Source organism: Macrotis lagotis, chromosome 1 (assembly GCF_037893015.1).
Source record: "Macrotis lagotis isolate mMagLag1 chromosome 1, bilby.v1.9.chrom.fasta, whole genome shotgun sequence".
NCBI lineage: Eukaryota > Metazoa > Chordata > Mammalia > Peramelemorphia > Peramelidae > Macrotis > Macrotis lagotis.
In genome coordinates, this window is record NC_133658.1 from 751,136,977 (window position 1) to 751,153,766 (window position 16,790).

General features: G+C 37.0%; 1 protein-coding gene and 1 pseudogene across 10 annotated transcripts in view; one reads left to right on the forward strand and one right to left on the reverse strand.

Moving 5' to 3' along the window:
- The window catches only part of LOC141508062 (HIG1 domain family member 1A, mitochondrial pseudogene), a 283-nt pseudogene extending 254 nt beyond the window's left edge, over positions 1–29 (reverse strand).
- ARHGAP32 (Rho GTPase activating protein 32) overlaps positions 1–16,790 on the forward strand; it is a 380,058-nt gene that overhangs the window by 18,697 nt on the left and 344,571 nt on the right. For 5 of the 10 annotated variants that reach the window (XM_074216327.1, XM_074216329.1, XM_074216326.1 and 2 more), the window contains exon 1: positions 1–11,039. This exon is cut by the window's left edge and continues 17,452 nt beyond it. The exons of 2 other annotated variants lie outside the window; for them this stretch is intronic. The gene's annotated coding sequence lies outside the window, so the exon portion shown is untranslated. The remainder of the gene's footprint in view (positions 11,040–16,790) is intronic. 3 more of the 10 variants (XM_074216323.1, XM_074216324.1, XM_074216334.1) reach the window with 1 other exon arrangement.

Below are 16,790 nucleotides of genomic sequence, written 5' to 3' on the forward strand. Positions count from 1 at the left end.
GAAAGGGAAACATCACTGTCTATTGACATTGTAGCTAATTGGAAAAGCCTTCAGAGCAAGATGAAGGTAAAACACCTTACACAAGCAGTTGCGAACTTCTGCTTCACTACCAACCTTGTGGTTGACTTCGTCCATAAATAAAGTTAATTAACCTTTGTTTTGATATTTTAGTTTACTTAAATGTTTAAAAGATTCAGGACTTCATTAATGTGATAATTGCTTCCACCACAGATTACACTCTCTCACTTGGAGTTGGTATTTTGAGAGTTGCCTTGGTTGAAAAATTTACCATTATATAGCTAACTTGTTGATGATGCCATCTGAAGACTTATTGTCAGATGACAGATATGCATTCGCTAGAACTAGGCTTATACCCTTTGTAGTGTCTTAGGATCTGACCAAGTTTTTCATTGATCAGCAGAACCTCTGGAAAATCTATGGCTATCTTCATATAATGTTTTGAGGCATTAAAGAAAAACATTAGATTTTTTTGTATTATTGCTTTTAAAAATCCATATTTTTAATAGTAGGTTATACTGCTTTTATCAGTAAAAAAATTAATATAGCTCCCATCTATGTTTATAGGAGTTTGGATGTCCTTGTGCTGAAAAGTAAAGAGACAGGTCTTGCTTGAGGAATTACAATGTAGGTAAAATTTAGTTTTGGTACCTCATCATTTCCTACAAATCTAGCATCCTCATGATAGCTTAAAACCTAGGAATTGAGTTTGAAATTCATTTATAATAAAATTCTTGACTTGTTTATTAAAGTAATTTGTAAGCACTTTGGAATAGAGGCAGTGATTAAATAATGAACCTTCATGGGTTCATTAAGAATAAGTCATGCCAGACTAACTTAATTTGCTTTTTTGATAGAATTATTTGATTGGTTGTTGAGGAGACTATTACTAGTTGAAAATGATACTCTTCCCCCCTCCCCATTTCCCACCTCTTGAAATTCTGCTCTTTTTTAAAAAAATATTTAATATTCTCATTTTGTACAAATGTTTTTTTATATATTAATAAAATATTCTTGTTTAAGAGTAAAGAAAATACCCCCCAAAATATAGACTCACTTGAGCGATAAAGTAAAGGGGAGAGAAAAAAAATTAAAATTAAAAAAATAATAGTAATAATTGTAGGTGTGGGCAGGTGGCGCAGTGGACGGAGCACCAGCCCTGGAGTCTTGAACACCCAAGCCCACATCCAGCCATGTGACATGCAAGCCACCCGAACCCCACTGCCCTGCAAAAACCAAAAAAAAGAAAAAAACCCAAAATAAAAATAAAATAGTAATAATAGTAGGGGTGGCTAGGTGGTGGACAGAGCATTGGCCCTTGAGCCAGGAGCACCTGGGTCCAAATCCAGCCTCAGACACCCAATGATCACCCTGTTATGCGGCCCCAGGTGGGCCACCCAGCCCCATTTGCCCTGCACCCCCCCAGATAATAATAATAATGATAATAATAATAATAATAATAATAATAATAATAATAATAATAATAATAATAATAAATGTGCTTGAGTCTTTGTTCCAACACCAACAACTCTGTCACGAGTGGGTCACATTCTTTATGCTAAGTCCATGGTAAAAGTTACTTCCATATTTTTCCTTTGTTGCCATTGCCGATCGCAACTCCCTCCTTTCATACTTTTCCACTACCATGTACTATATTTTCTCTCTCCTTTCACTCTGACTCTGCTGTAGGGTAGCTGAGTGGCGCAGCAGACAGATCCCTGGTCCTGGGGCCAAGAGGCCCTGAGCCCCCATACCACCCCTTAGGCCCAGCATCCACCTGGCTCCATGGTCCCAGACAGGCCATCTAATCCCAGCCCCTTGCAAGAAGTAAAAAAGAAAATGTGTTATATCTGACCACTCTCCCCCCTATGGTCCATCCTCTCCTCCATCCCTCACATCACCCCCACTTCCCCCTGTCCCCCCCCTCCTTCTTACTCCAGATGCCTATACCCCATTGAGTATATATGCTGTTTCCTCTCCTAACCACCTCTGATGAGGGTGAAATTCCCTCATTCCCCCTTGCCTTCCCCCCCTTCCATATCATTGCAGTAGCTCATTGTAATAAAGTAAAATCTTATTATATGAAATATCTTGGCCTATTCCCCCTCTCCTTTTTCTTTCTCCCATTACATTTCCCTTTTTTCTGTTGACTCCATTTTACTCCATATTTTATCTTGGAATTCAGCTTTCTCCTGTGCTTCAACTATAAAAGCTCCTTCTACCTGCTCTATTAACTGAGAAGGTTTATATGAGTATTAACAGTGTCATTTTTCTATGCAGGAATACATGCAGTTCATCATCATTAAGTCCCCCATATTTCCCCCCTCTCCTCCAATCTCCATGCTTCACCTGAGTCCTGTATCTGAAGATCAAACCTTCTGTTCAGCTCTGGCCATTCCAACAGGAACATTTGAAATTCCCCTGGTTCATTGAAAGTCCATCTTTTTCCCTTGAAGAGGACATTCAGCCTTGCTGGGTAGTTGATTCTTGGTTGCATTCTAAGCTCTTTTGCCTTCCAGTATATTATATTTCAAGCCCTACGAGCTTCTAATGTAGTTGCTTCTAAGTCCTGTGTGATCCTGTCCTTCTGGCTGCTTGTAATATTTTCTCTTTGACTTGGGAGTTCTGGAACTTGGCTATAATATTCCTAGGGGTTGGTTTTTTGGGATCTCTTTCTTGGGGGGATCAGTGGATTCTCTCCATTTCTGTTTTGCCCTCTGCTTCTAGAATATCAGGGCAATTTTCCTGTAGTAATTCTTTGAAAATGATGTCAAGGGTCTTTTCCTGATCATGACTTTCAGATATTCCAATAATTTTTAAATTATCTTTCCTAAATCTGTTTTCCATATCAGTTGTTTTTTCAATGAGATGTTTCACATTTTCTTCTAATTTTTCATTTTTTTGGTTTTGAAGGATTCATTCCTGATATCTTGTAAATTCATCAATCTCCCTGAATTCTATTCTTTGTCTGAAGGATTTGTTCTCAGAGAGTTTTCTTATCTCTTTTTCCATCTGGCCAATTTTGCTTTTTAAAGCATTCTTCTCAATAACTTTTTGAACTGTTTTATCCATTTGACCTAAGCTGTTTTTTAGCATGCTATTTTCTTCAGCATTTTTTTGGATTTCCTTGACTAGGCTGGTGACTTCATTTTCATGTTTTTCCTGCATCTCTCTCCTTTCTTTTCCCAGTTTTGCTTCTAACTCCCTCATTTGATTTTCAAAGTCTTTTTTGAGCTCTGTCATAGCCTGAGCCCAATTTCTATTTTTTCTTGGAGTCTTTAGATGCAGGAGCTTGGGCTTCCTCATCTTCAGGCTGAGTATACTGATCCTTCTTGGGTTCATAGATAATGTATTTCTCAGTGGTGTTCCTCCCCTTTCTCTGCTTGCTCATTTTCCCAGTCTAAGCCTGTTTTTGGGGTGCTTTCTGACCTTTTGGGATACTCCCACAAGGGTCTCAGTGTATGAGGCTCTTTTCTCCCTCCTGGTCTGTGAATGACTACAAGCTCCCCCCCCTCTTCCATGGGGCTCAAGTGGAGGGTGGCCCTGCTGTTCTATGGGGGGTCCTGGACTGCGATCAGGATCTGAATGTGGTCAGAGCCCTAGAGTCCTGTTCCAGGGACAGAGGACAGAGCTCTGCAGTCTTTCTCTCTTCACTCCCCTCCCTAGGTTCAATGGGCTCATGCCCTGGGAGCTCCTGCTTACTGGCTTTGCCTGCTTCTGTTTCCTGGATCTGGAATGCGGTGACCACACTGCTCTCTGTGTGCTCTGAGGGCTGGGCTCCACGTGCTCGCTCTGGCAGAGGTACCCCGGCTGTTCCCCCAATTTGTGCCCGGTGCTCCCTGGGGCGTAGGTCAGGAAACTGCCCCTGTTGCTGTGAGCTGTGGCTCCCAGCGCCCTGGGGCTGCCTCTGGGAGGCTGAAGTTCTTTCGCTCTGGCAGGTCACCCCTCTGGTGGGCCGCCCCTCTGATCCCGGGGAGCAGAGCCTTTCTGATCTTTTCCAGGTTACCTTGAGTAGGAGAACTGCCTCATTGGGTCCCTCTGTGGGTTCTGTCTCTTGAAAGTTTAGTTAGAGTCCTTAGTTTAAAAGATGTATGAGAGAGCGCCTAGGACAAGATCCAATCTTGTCGCCATCTTGGCTCCGCCCCCAAAATTCTGCTCTTTTTAAGTGCTCAAATAGCATCTCCTCAGTGAAATCCATTCTATTTCCTTACACTTACCTCTCCATTTGAAAAATCCTTATATTTTTCCTCCTTGTATTTCTCAAACTAGTTCTGACTTTTTTTTTGTGTTCATGATATTTTTGGAAGAGATAATTTAATTCTTGGAGGGTTGGGACTGTGTCTTATGGAAGAGATAATTTAATTCTTGGAGGGTTGGGACTGTGTCTTATCCATCAAGCAAGCAAAATTATTTAGCCCTAGTACTGTGCTAGCCTCCTATATTCCTCTGCTAGTAAAGTGCTCTTAGCACAGTTTGCATTTCAAAAGTGTTTGCTGTGTTTTTGTTCTTTTGTATAGATTTCTCCCCCCCCATTTAGATTGTAAATGCCCCAATGTCTGAGAATACCTTATTTTATCTTTGTATATCTAATATCATGCTTTTGTGTGTTTTTGTTTAGCTGTTCTCTGTAGTTTTTGATTGTTGGAGATCCCTTTTGGGGAATTTCTTGGCAAAAAAATACTGGAGTGGTTGGCCATTTTCTTCAGCTCATTTTCTAGATGAGGCAACTGAGACAAAGAAAGTTCAGTGACTTGCCCAGGATCACACAGCTAGTAAGTGACTGATGCCAGATTTGAATTCAGGAAGATGAGTCTTCCTGTCTCCAGACCCAACACTTTGTCAACTGTGCTACCATTGTGGCATTTACTAAATGTTATAATAAATAGAATTTTTCCAAGAAAAACTTTGTCCCTCCAGTTTACCATCTTGTAAATTTGGTAGTGTTCCCAAGTGGTATTGGATAAATTGCTGTGGCTGGATTTGTATAAATCCTTCACTGATACTCAGCAAAATGGCACATCAAAGAACGTGGTACTTTTATTGTTGACAAAAGGATCTGAGGAGCCAGGATGGTGGTGGAGTAGCAGCGATTGAAGAAATTGAGTTCTAATCATCAAAATCCCTTTAACAGAGGTAAAAATTGTACCACATAAAATCGTGATTGGGAAATTGAGCAAAAGTCACAGTGAAATCCTTTTAAGGTTAGCATAGGGAGACCAGAGAGGTTTGCTGATTTTGGGGTCATCATCTAGTAGGAACATGCCAGCAGGCAGAACACTCTTTGTCACCTGGGCAAGTTCTCAGACCATTCAGGGGCTCCTTGAAGCCCATTTGGGACACCGTGATGGGGCCAACTAGCCACTTTGTCACCCACCATCCAGTTTGGGGTCACAGATCCTGGTGGGGATATGCACACAGGATTTACTGTATTTCTCCATCTATAAGACGCTTCCATGTGTAAGATACACTTTAATTTTGGGGTCCAAAATTTGAAAAAAATGTATTATATAAAGTTATTGAACTCAAGTTTTATTCATCATAAAATTCATACAATTCCTCATTACTGTCAAAACTCCCATTCATTAGCTCATCTTTATCTGTGTTTGTCTTAGGAAAGGCTTATCTGTCATCTTCATCTGTGTCAGGAAGAGGCTCTAACTGCTCTCCTGCCTGTGTTCTGATCTGTGGTTGACCATAAGCTCTCCCTGGGCAAGTCTGGTGCATGGTTGCATGCTCAGTCCATTCCGTTTCATGAACCTGAAGCACCATTGTGTTCTCCTTGGAAATCAGTCACTTCTTTTTCATCAGCAATTCTTCTGGCCTCCTGCTGAACCAGCTTTGTGGACACAGGAATTCCAGTGGCCCATTGTACTTCAATCCATCTCTTCAATTCCCTCTCTAAATCATGACATTTGACTGCCTTGCCTCTCATGGCCATCTTCTGCCATGGTATTTTCAGTAGGTTTCCTCTTCCTGTAGCCAGTCTCAGATTGTTTTCTCAGTAGCAGGAAGACCAAACTGATGGTCAGCAGCATGATTTCCTTTCACTTTTGCAAACTGGATCATTTTGAACTTGAATTCAGCATTGAATGATAATTTTTTTCTGAACCATTTTTGAGCAGAATGTGGCAAAACATAACATACCTGTAACAAATGCAAAACAGTGAGTGCAAAGACAAGAAGTGCAGAAAAAGTGGGAAATGCAAGTAAAATAATCTACAACTACTGTATAAGAACTCGCAGTTTTTAACACCCTGAGTTTTTCAAAAAAGGGGTGCGTCTTATACATGGGGGAATATGGTATGTTCTTGGGTCGGGAGAACATGGACATCTAATAGAGAAAGTAGAAATTTAGAAGCAAGCAACAGCAGCTTGGCTCAGACCCCAGGAACAGAACAGAATCTTGATTTCAGCATCTAGTGCTGCTTAAATAGGTTTAACCAGGGCAGGAATCGAAAAACAAAGCAGATCCTGCTGTTGTGTTACCTTTGAACCAGCAGAACTTCCTTATTGGCTGATTTCAGGCCAAGTCCAGAAGTATTTTGCTTCGAGCAAAACTCAGATTGACAATTTGCATAGCTCAAACCAGAAGAGCAGCAGTTATACTTTGCTTTGCAAGGATCTTGGGTACATCGAAAGCATACAAGTTCCCAGCCTATCCTTGAAATCTTTGAAACACTGCACTCAGTACTCCAGTAAAGCACCAACAGGACCAGACCAGATTTCCCAGCCTTAATGTCAAGATTGAAATTAACAAGTATATTGGAACTATGGACAAAAGAAAGATCACTATAATGAACTATTTTGGTATCAGGGATATTCAAGACATTAATGCAAAAAAGAATGAATCACAAACTTCGATTAGCATTGTCTTAGATTAAAACATAGGTTGGCTACAATCTCAACTAGAATTCCTGGAAGAGCTGAAGCTGGAGTTAAAAAAATGTTTTTATAGATAAAAATGAGGAAAAAAATGAGAAAGAAGAGCTGTGGAAGAAAGAATTAGATAAATCATATCATAGCTCAAGACGTAGAAAATCTTGCCCAGACAATAACTCCATGATCAAAAAAATACTAAAATCAAATGTCTCAACAAAAAGTAGATATAATGTATAGCAAAAATCAACTCAAAGAAATACTAAAATCAAATGTCTCAACAAAAAATAGATATAATATATAGCAAAAATCAACTGATTTGTAAAACAGATCAAGGAGAAAAAATTAAGAAATATTGGATTATTTCTGTGTCCTTATTAGAAAAGATCTTAATACATTTTATTTCAAGAAACTAAAAAAAATTTGCCCAGATTTCTTAGGATCAGAAAGCAAAATGGAAATTGAATCCTCTTATCAAATAGTGATGAAGCCCCCAAATGAAAAGTCCCAGGAACATCAGAGTCAAAATTGAGAGCTTTCAGATGAAAGAAAAAGTATTACTACAAGCAGCTAGAAAGAAAGAATTCAGGTGTTGAGCCACAGACAGGATCACGTGTGGCTTAGCAGCCACCATTGCAAAGATTTGGAGAATTTGGAATACAAATTCCAGAAGATAAAGGATATGAACTTAACAGTCGAGAATAATTTATCCCACAAAAACTGAGGATAATGGGGGAAAAATGGATCTTTCATTACAAAGAGGCCTTACAAGCATTCCTGATAAAAATATCAAAACTATGTTGGAAACTTTGAAGTTCAAATAAAGGAATTAAGAGAAATACAAAACAGTTTATATGAACTAAAAATGATAATTGATTAAGCAAAGATAAATTACTTACATTCTAATTTAGGGAGATGTCTTTAAGTCTCCCCTGAGCCTTACTTTAATCTGGGGTTATAGAGGAAATCTAATTAGATAAGGTCAGGAAATGATTCTGTTACAGTTGTCTTTTGTTGGTTTTGCAAGATGGTGGGGTTAAGTGACTTGCCCAAGGCCATAGAGCTAGTAATTATCTAGTGTCTAATGCTGGATTTGAATTCTGAACTTCCTGACTTCTGATGATCTTAAGAGAAGAATTGAAGGGGGCGGGGAGGGGGAGACAAATATACAAGTAAGATGAGAGGGTGTGGAAGGGAAAGGAAAGGAAAAATTATCTCACAAGAGTACAATGCATAGGGTAGACAACTACACAAACAAGGAGGTTTGGGGAAGCAGCTGATGATGCAATCATTCTTTGACCTGAGTGAAGAAAGAAGAATCACAAATACTCAGATTTGAGTACAGAAATAACATTTTATTCATTAGAGAAATAGGATGAAAAGGTAAGAAAGGAGTAAGGGAGAATTAGAGTAGATTAAAGGAGGAATTAGTTGTTAGCAAAGCAAACTAATGATAAAAATATTTGTAGATCTTTTGAGGTGGCAAAGAATAGGAATCTCAGAGGAGGATCCATAAATTGGAAAATGGAAGAATAGGTAATGGCATATAAATATAGTAGAATATTACTAAGAATTGAGAAAGGACCAGTTTCAAAGAAACCTGGGAAGGATTTGTATGAGAACAGAATGGTTTCAGAGAGATTCGGGAAGATTTATATGAAGTGAAATAAACTGAGGAGAACAGTTTATATAATGAGAGCTTTATGGTTAAGACAAACACCTTTGAAAGAATTAGTCCATTATCAGCATGATAACCAAGCATAATACCAGAGTACTAGTGATAGAGAGTATCTCCTGATAGAGAAGTGAAGGACAGAGTTTTCAGACTGAGACAATTTTTTTGACATGATCATGTGAAAATTTGTTTTGATTGGATTGCATATTGTAATGCATTTTGTTTTTCTTCAGTTCTCAGATTGGGGTAGGAGAGTAAGAAGGTTGATTTTTTTTTTGGCAGAATGAAAAAATAGAACACAATTTTTTTTAAAGAACACAATTTTTTAAAAAAGTAAAATTCTATTTCATTGATATGCTTTTGTCTGAAGTATAATTAGAAGTACAAATAACATAGGAAGCCTCGGGATTCCTTCTTAAAAATAGCTACCAAAAGAATGCCAGAAAACATTAAGTAATTTAATCTTAGAATTTGAAGGACACAGAGAGACAGGTAATGATTGAATTGAAAGTGAGGGGATAGGGGCAGCTAGGTGGTGCAGTGGATAGAGCACCGGCCCTGGGGTCAGGTGTACCTGAGTTCAAATCCGGCCTCAGACACATATAATAATTACCTAGCTGTGGCTTTAGGCAAGCCACTTAACCCCATTTGCCTGGCAAAAACCTTAAAAAAAAAAGAAAAAGAAAGTGAGGGGATAATAGGTGACCAAATAAAGTAGGTCCCAAATAAAGTGGGAACCCAAATAAAGGGTTCTTTTGGCAGTTTATTGAAGCCTGTACCCCTTCTCAGAATAATATTTTCAAGGGTCTAAAATAAAATACATAGGATTACAAAGGAAACCAATTATATTAAAATACTGTTGTCGCAACATTTAATAAAAACAAATCCCTAAGTACATGGGATCTATGTTTAGGAATACCTATCCTGTGTGTGTGTGTGTGTGTGTGTGTGTATGTGTGTGTGTGTGTGTGTGTGTGTTGGGGGGGTACTGAAATGGAGATGGAACTACTTGAGCTAGGCCTTTGTAAATTTTTTCCATTCTGAGCTTAGTTATAGGGACAGTCAAGGAAGCCAAAGAAGTATATTTCTGTGTCCTTGTTACTATGAGAAATTTGTTTAAAGAGTGAAGAAACTTTATATTCCATGTTTATATATTCAAATGGATCAGTTAACTCACTGATTTGGATATTCCCTCTAAGGATGCAGCAGTGCATTCCTTTCTACCCATCCTGGGTAATGCTTTTCCATGGCCTCCCAGAAGTTTCTCATCATGGAACTTGGGGTCCATTCAACATGCTTGAAGCCTTCTCTTTTTCTTGGTACCTTGAGCAAGAATAATGAGTTAGAGTACTCAGGTTAAAGACCTGTTCATCCCTCCATCTCAACAAATGACCAATCCATCTTTTCTTTCTGCCATATAAGTATTGTTTGTTCCTGATCTTTGGTGTTACATCTTACTTGAACTTCTAACCATATTCCTTTTTGTTGCTTTTTGTGTTTTTATCATATTCTTCAAAAGTGGTTCCTTTGTACATTTGTAACATTGGCAAAACACATTTATCAAAAAAATAGGTGTTTTTTATGGGAAGCTTGGGGTCATTAGAATTGCTTTTCATTTTTCCAAAAGAAATCCGGTCCACTTTTCTTATCCTTTTCCATTCTGAGCCCAGCTCATTGTCCATTGTATTTTTTGTTCCTAGTGCGCATATTGTTACAAAAGTTATATGATGTTTACACACAGAAGCATGTTGAAATCTAGGCAAAGAAAATGTTCATCCATTTGTTTTTCCTTTGCTGACGAGCAACTTAGATACCTTTGAATGATTCCCTTCTGTAAGTTCTGCTGTGTTTTGGAGATTGATATAATCAATATAATGTTGGAAAGACTCACTACCCCCTGGAATGCATTTCCTCTTTTTTCTCTTCCTTGTCCCTTTCCCAAAATGGGGGACCCATCTTGATGGCTTGAGAGCTTGGAAGACATTGGGGTTCACCAACTTTATTCCTTCCTTTGAGATGGAGTATTACCAGTCTTCATCATTTGTTTAGGTACCACATACTGCAGACTCCTGGAACTGGCAACTAACCTGTTGTTGAAACTTAGGTCCTGGAATCCTTGCTCCTTGCTCTTCCCCCCCTAGACCCTTGAGCCCTAGCTACCTGGGCTTTCATCTAGTTTAACTTTGTTGTGTTTGTTGTTTCCCCAGTTAGAGTAATTTACCCTTCCTTGAAGGCAGAAGCAACTAAGCCTTCTTTTTGTGTAACACATAGTGCTTGGAGCAGAGTAAGTGCTTAGTAAATGCTTATTCATTCATTCATCCATTCTTTCATTCCTTTGTTTGTTCATTCATTCATCCATTCATATTATCCTTAAACAGGAACAACTGGAGACCTTCTCCATCCACAAGGGATTCCTTTTTGACTTGAACTTTGCATTGGACCTCCTCCATCAGAGTGGAGAATACTTTTGGTGAGTATCTCTCCTTGATTTTTATTGCCAGAGGATCATTGCACAGTGCTATTTTTGTTATTATATCTTCCAGAGATTCTTTTTAAAATTTATTTTATTTTATTATTTTTTTTTTTAGATTTTTGCAAGGCAGATGGGGTTAAGTGACTTGCCCAAGGCCACACAGTTATGTAATTAAGTGTCTTGAGACCTGATTTGAACCCAGGTACTCCTGACTCCAGGGCCAGTGCTTTATCCACTGGGCCACCTAGCTGCCCCACCCAAAGATTCTTATTTGAATGAGAATCACTTTGTTATAAAAGAACCTAAAAGGAACATTTTATTTCACCAAGTTGAATTTTTTTACCTTTAACAAAACAAGCACAATGTGATAATATTTATTCTCTATATATTTCCATCAGTTAGGGAAGGTAAAGATGGTGATCCATTGTTGAATATCCTTTGTAAAAGTTTATTTGTTTTGGGCTGCTAGGTGGTGTCACTGAGCCTGGAGTCAGGAGTACCTGACTGAGTTCAAATCTGGTCTCAGACACTGAATAATTTACCTAGCTGTGTGGCCTTGGGCAAGCCACTTAACCCCATTTGCCTTGCAAAAAAGCCTAAAAAAAATAAAGTTTATTTGTTTCCCCATTAATTATCTTTGTGGAAAGTGCTTTCATTTTGTGAATAACCATCCTTTTTAAAGAGTTTATATAGTCAGAAATTGTTAATGTTTTCCTGCTCACCTTTTTGGAAGAAATAAGGTCAGAAATTTTTTTTCATGTTTTTGATATTTCTTTTTTAGATAATTAATCTCTCAGTGTCCTTGCAATTGTATTGCTTCCATTATGTCTGAATTCCTCTGTAGATATTTTATCCAATCCATTTTTTTTTTGCCCATCTTTCTTCCTTTTTAAATACCATTTTTCTGTTCTCTGCAAGGATTGTAGTGACTTTGACATTAGGGTCTAAGCATAGTAATTCTATCATCCTTTGGTGGAGAAAATAGTTTGTTCTAATTATACTTCTTAGTTGTTCCCATTTTTCCTTTGTTTATACTCTGATTTCTGTTTTCAATCTTGATGAAATTGTGATGGCTTTGGTTGACTATCTTATCAAACTTTCTTTAGAGTGATTTTCCCTCTGCTTCTACTCTCTCTTTTATGAGACAAAATTGCTTATAATTATCTGCCATCCCTCCTGTTAAGATATGAATAGTAAGCCCAGGTGATGATAAAAAAATTGCATTATGAATCATAATCTAGAAAAGGAGACTGAGGAGTACTCAGTTAGACAGGTCAGCAAACTAAGGGCACCAGACACTGAGGAGACTAGAAAAAACATCTTGTAATAGATAAGATTTGAGAGTCTTGGAGGAATAAGAGCATTCTAGATACCTATGGGACAAACAACATGAAAAAGGGAGATTGAATGTTGTATGTGTGAAGAATAGCAAGAAGGCCAGCCCTAACCAGATTATAAAGTAAGTGGAAGGGAGTAAAAGTTGTAAAGAAGTAAAAAGGGACTTAAAAATAGTTTTAAAAAATTGGAAAGGTAAGAGTGGGTCAGGTTAGGAAAGAAGAGCTTGAAATTCCAAGCATACCTTTATTTTTGATTTGGGAAATAATAGGGAGCCTCTGGAGTTTATTGAGCAGAGGGGTGAAATTATCATACCTGTGGTGTTGTTTAGTTTTTTTGCAAGGCAATGGGGTTAAATGACTTTCCCAAGGTCACACAGCTAGGTAATTATTAAGTGTCTGAGTCTACATTTGAACTTAGGTCTTCTTGATGCCAGGGCTGATGCCCTATCCACTGTACTACCTAGCTACTACCATACCTATTTAAAAAAAATCACTTTGGCAGCTTGGGTAGAGAGTGGATTGGAATAGGAAGAGAGTGAAGGTCGGGACAGCCAGGTGAGAAGTGAAATTATCTGAACTAAAGTGATGGCAGTTTGTGAACTGAGATAAGAGAATACATATTAAAAATGTTGTGAAGGTAGAAATGACATTGTTGGCAATGAAGTGAATATATAGGATGACTGAGAGTGAGTTGAGGTTGACGCTAGGATTGCTAACCTGGGTGACTGGGAGAATTGGTGGTGTCCTTAGCTGTAATAAGGTAGCTTGAGTTTGAGATGAAAATGAGACATCTAGTTCAAGATGGTTCCATATCATATTTTGATATGGGTCTAAAGCTCTGCGGAGAGACTAAATATCTGGAATGCATCTACATAGAGGTGATTGTTGAATTACTGGAATTGTTGAGATCACCAAGTGAGATAGTATAGAAAAGGGCTGAGGAGAGAGTCTTCATAGACAACTTAAGTCTGTTGGGCATGATTTTGGATGAAGAGTCTATAAAAGAGCCTGGGGAGTTGTCAGGAGGACTGCAGTAATGGGAGACTTGGAACTCTGGAGAAGAGAGAGTATCCAGGAGGAAAAAAAGCCATCAACAAGGTCAAAAAGAGTAGTTAAGAAGGATAGAATTGGGAAAAGGTCTTTAGATTGGGTAATTAGAAGATCATTGCTAACTTGGTACAGAATGGTTTCATTTAGAGGATGAAGTTAGAAGCCAGATAGCAAAGGATTTAGAAGTGAGAGAATTGAAGAATTAGAATGATCTTGGAGAGTTAGCTTTCTCAAGGAATTTACTTTTTTCTTTGCATAAAGTTTTTTTTGAAAGGAAAAATCTATTCATGCCAGGATATTTTTCTTGTGAAAACCAACCCTCTCATCTTGTGAACTAATAAATACTAGATGTAATTTAATATCTTTTCTTTTGTGCTTGAGTTGTTAAAATAGAATGTTCAGAAAACTGTTGTTTTTGAAGAAATTCACCAGCAGATCTTTTAAATTGAGTTTCTTGAATAAAACTTCTTGATTATTTTTCCTTTCATCAGAAAGTTTTAGTATCATATAATTGTAATCCAGGTCGAGTTCCTGAAGATGGGATCATTTAACTATTTGTATTTGTAACTCCAGAACTTGCCCATAGTGTCTGATGCATAGTGTATACTTACTGAATGCTTGTTGATTGATAATATTCAGTGCTTAGCCTGCACTGGGCAAATCATAGATGCTTAATAAATGTTTATTAATTGACTTGGTTTTGAAATTCTCTGTTTTTAGAATTGGCATTTTTGTTTAAGTAAGATTCAATTGCTTTTTCAAATGAAATATTTGTAGCTGGACATAACAGAAAATCCTTGAAGGTAGGGAAGTAATAAATGAAAGCAGTAAGAGTCATTAATATGTCGTTCTGTGAAGAAAAATTCATCTTTTTCAAATGTTTCACAAGGAGTATAACATGTAAACTCTCACTAGTAATTCTTTTTGTTATACTCTGAATTTTGATATGTCCAATTTTGGCTATAAATTATGGGGAGACATCAGGAAAAGTATATGGAGTACTTGGAACAACAAAAATGGTCAAATGCAACTTTTTTTTTGAGGGAAAGGAAGGGTAGGATGATTGAAATACTGCCTACAATTGTGTTAAAGATTTTATGTGGGAGAATATAAGATCATTTCTTCTCTTTATTGATTGAAACAAAATAAAGTAGAAATTAAAAAGGGAGAGATTTTTTTTGAATGTTAGAGATTTATTCATTCAACAAACATTTAATTTCACACTCTGTAAAGAAGACATTATGTTTGCTTTGTATAATTTTTGGAGACTGAAGGAATTTGATTGAAGATTGAAGAGGTTGTGGAAAGTCCATTCTCAGGATGGGAGATTTGGTGCAGGCCTAGAGGAAATCCTATTTCATCATAATATAGAGTATGTGAAGTGGGGGAGGTATGAATGAATGAATGAATGAATGAATGAAAAACAGCCATTAAGTGCTTACTTTGTCCAGAGTACCATGCTGGGTGCTAAGTAGGGATATAAATAGAAAAACAAGGGAGTCTCTGCTCTTGGAAGAGGCTAGTCTGAGATTGAACAAGAAAAGAGTGGAGCACATGAAAAGCCAGAATCAAGAACTTATACTCTATTCAACAGGCAGGGAGGAGTCATTAAAGATTTTTCAGTGGAGGAATGACATGATCAGAGAACTGTCAAATTTGAACTTCATAGGTTTCAAGTGGCCTGCAAAATTCCCAGTGAAAATATAATTGGGAAATGTTTAATAATAAAAATGCAATAAAGCATAGTTATGTTAATTTGTGATTTTCTAAGTCAATATGCAGCCAGAGGTATCTAATTCTATTGGAGTTGGGCTTCACAGCTTTTAAGAATTATTAAGGCAAGGCTACTTTGGAGAGTTCTCAGACTAGGAGAAGATGGCTAATGAAGATAGCATTAAAATAATATAGCAATTAGAGATGGTCTTGAAGAAAAGGTTAAAGTAGGAGTTGAAAGGATATGTGAGATTTTGAGAAAGAAAAATAATAGGTCTTTGGCAGTTGATTGATTGTTACACGTATGGGAGAGTTAAGGGTCAAAGATGACTTAGAGTCTAGGTGTCTGCAAGACAACAGCAGAAATAGAGAATGGATACTGATAATGGGGAATGAAGGTTTAGCAGTCACAGTTTTATTGAATTTGATATGTTAGTGGGTTAACTAAAACTATATAGGCATTTAAAAATAATGAGTTGATATACTGCTTAGATTTGGTGATAATAAATTTGGGAAATTTCATAGAAATAGATTAGTATTGAAATTGTATGAATAGAGTGAAAGAACTAAATGTTGCTGACAAAGTGCTGGAGAGTTATGAATTACTGTATTTTCTACCTCCTTAATAAGAAATTATAGCTATCTTGAATGGCTCAACATGAAACCTATTTGAAGGCAGTCAACTAGATTAGATTATATTTCAATGTTTCCAATTCTCATCAGTTAAATTTTCTGATTTTATTATACGGGGAGTTAATTTCTTCATTTGTATTTTTTAAGGGGCATTTAAAGGCAGTTTGATTTTAACATAGTTGATTTTAAATTTGATTTTAGGCTTTTAGAAGTCTTTTTAGAAGATTTTAGAGATAATTGCAATTTTTCCTATCCTATGTTCTTTCATCTTGTCAAAAATAATTTTTACTTATAAAAGTTTTTACTTTCACTTATAAAAGAAAATATTGCGTTATTCATTGAAAATGACCTTCAGAAAATAGTTGGAAAATTGCATTTTTATATCTTTTATGAGTTTTAAACAAGATCTTTTTTCCATTTAATGTTGAATTTGCAAATGAAATGAACTGATTCTTGGATAAATCTCTCTGAAGTTAAATTAATAAAGCTTGGCTCCTGTTTATTCTTTGGAAGAATTGTCATTATGACTCAGTGTTTCATCTCCTTTGAGATATATATATATGTATGTATGAAAATTCTTCAAAATCATCATTACTCTAAAGAACCCTGCAAGTTTCTTTGAAGCATCTGTTTATGTATAAATGAGACAATGAACGTATGAACGAGGATAAAAAGTTAGTGTTAAACTCTGTCTTCTTTCCTTATTTATAGCTTTGAATGATAAAAAATTGATCTGTATATAATTTCTTTTTTAAATTTGATTTTTCCAATTATATACAAAGATAGTTTTCAACATTCATCCATTTGCAAGTTTGTGAGTTACACATTTTTCTACCACCCTCCCTTCCACCTCCCTCCCCATGGTGACAAGCAATTGTCCTTAACAAGAAATTGATCTGTACATAATCTTCTATCACTGTATTAATATAGCTCAATTCTTTAACTTATTTATATGGGAGTAAGGGAACTTTTCTCTACCATTTTGGTAGTTGTTAAAAGCAGTTTTTTAAAGGTG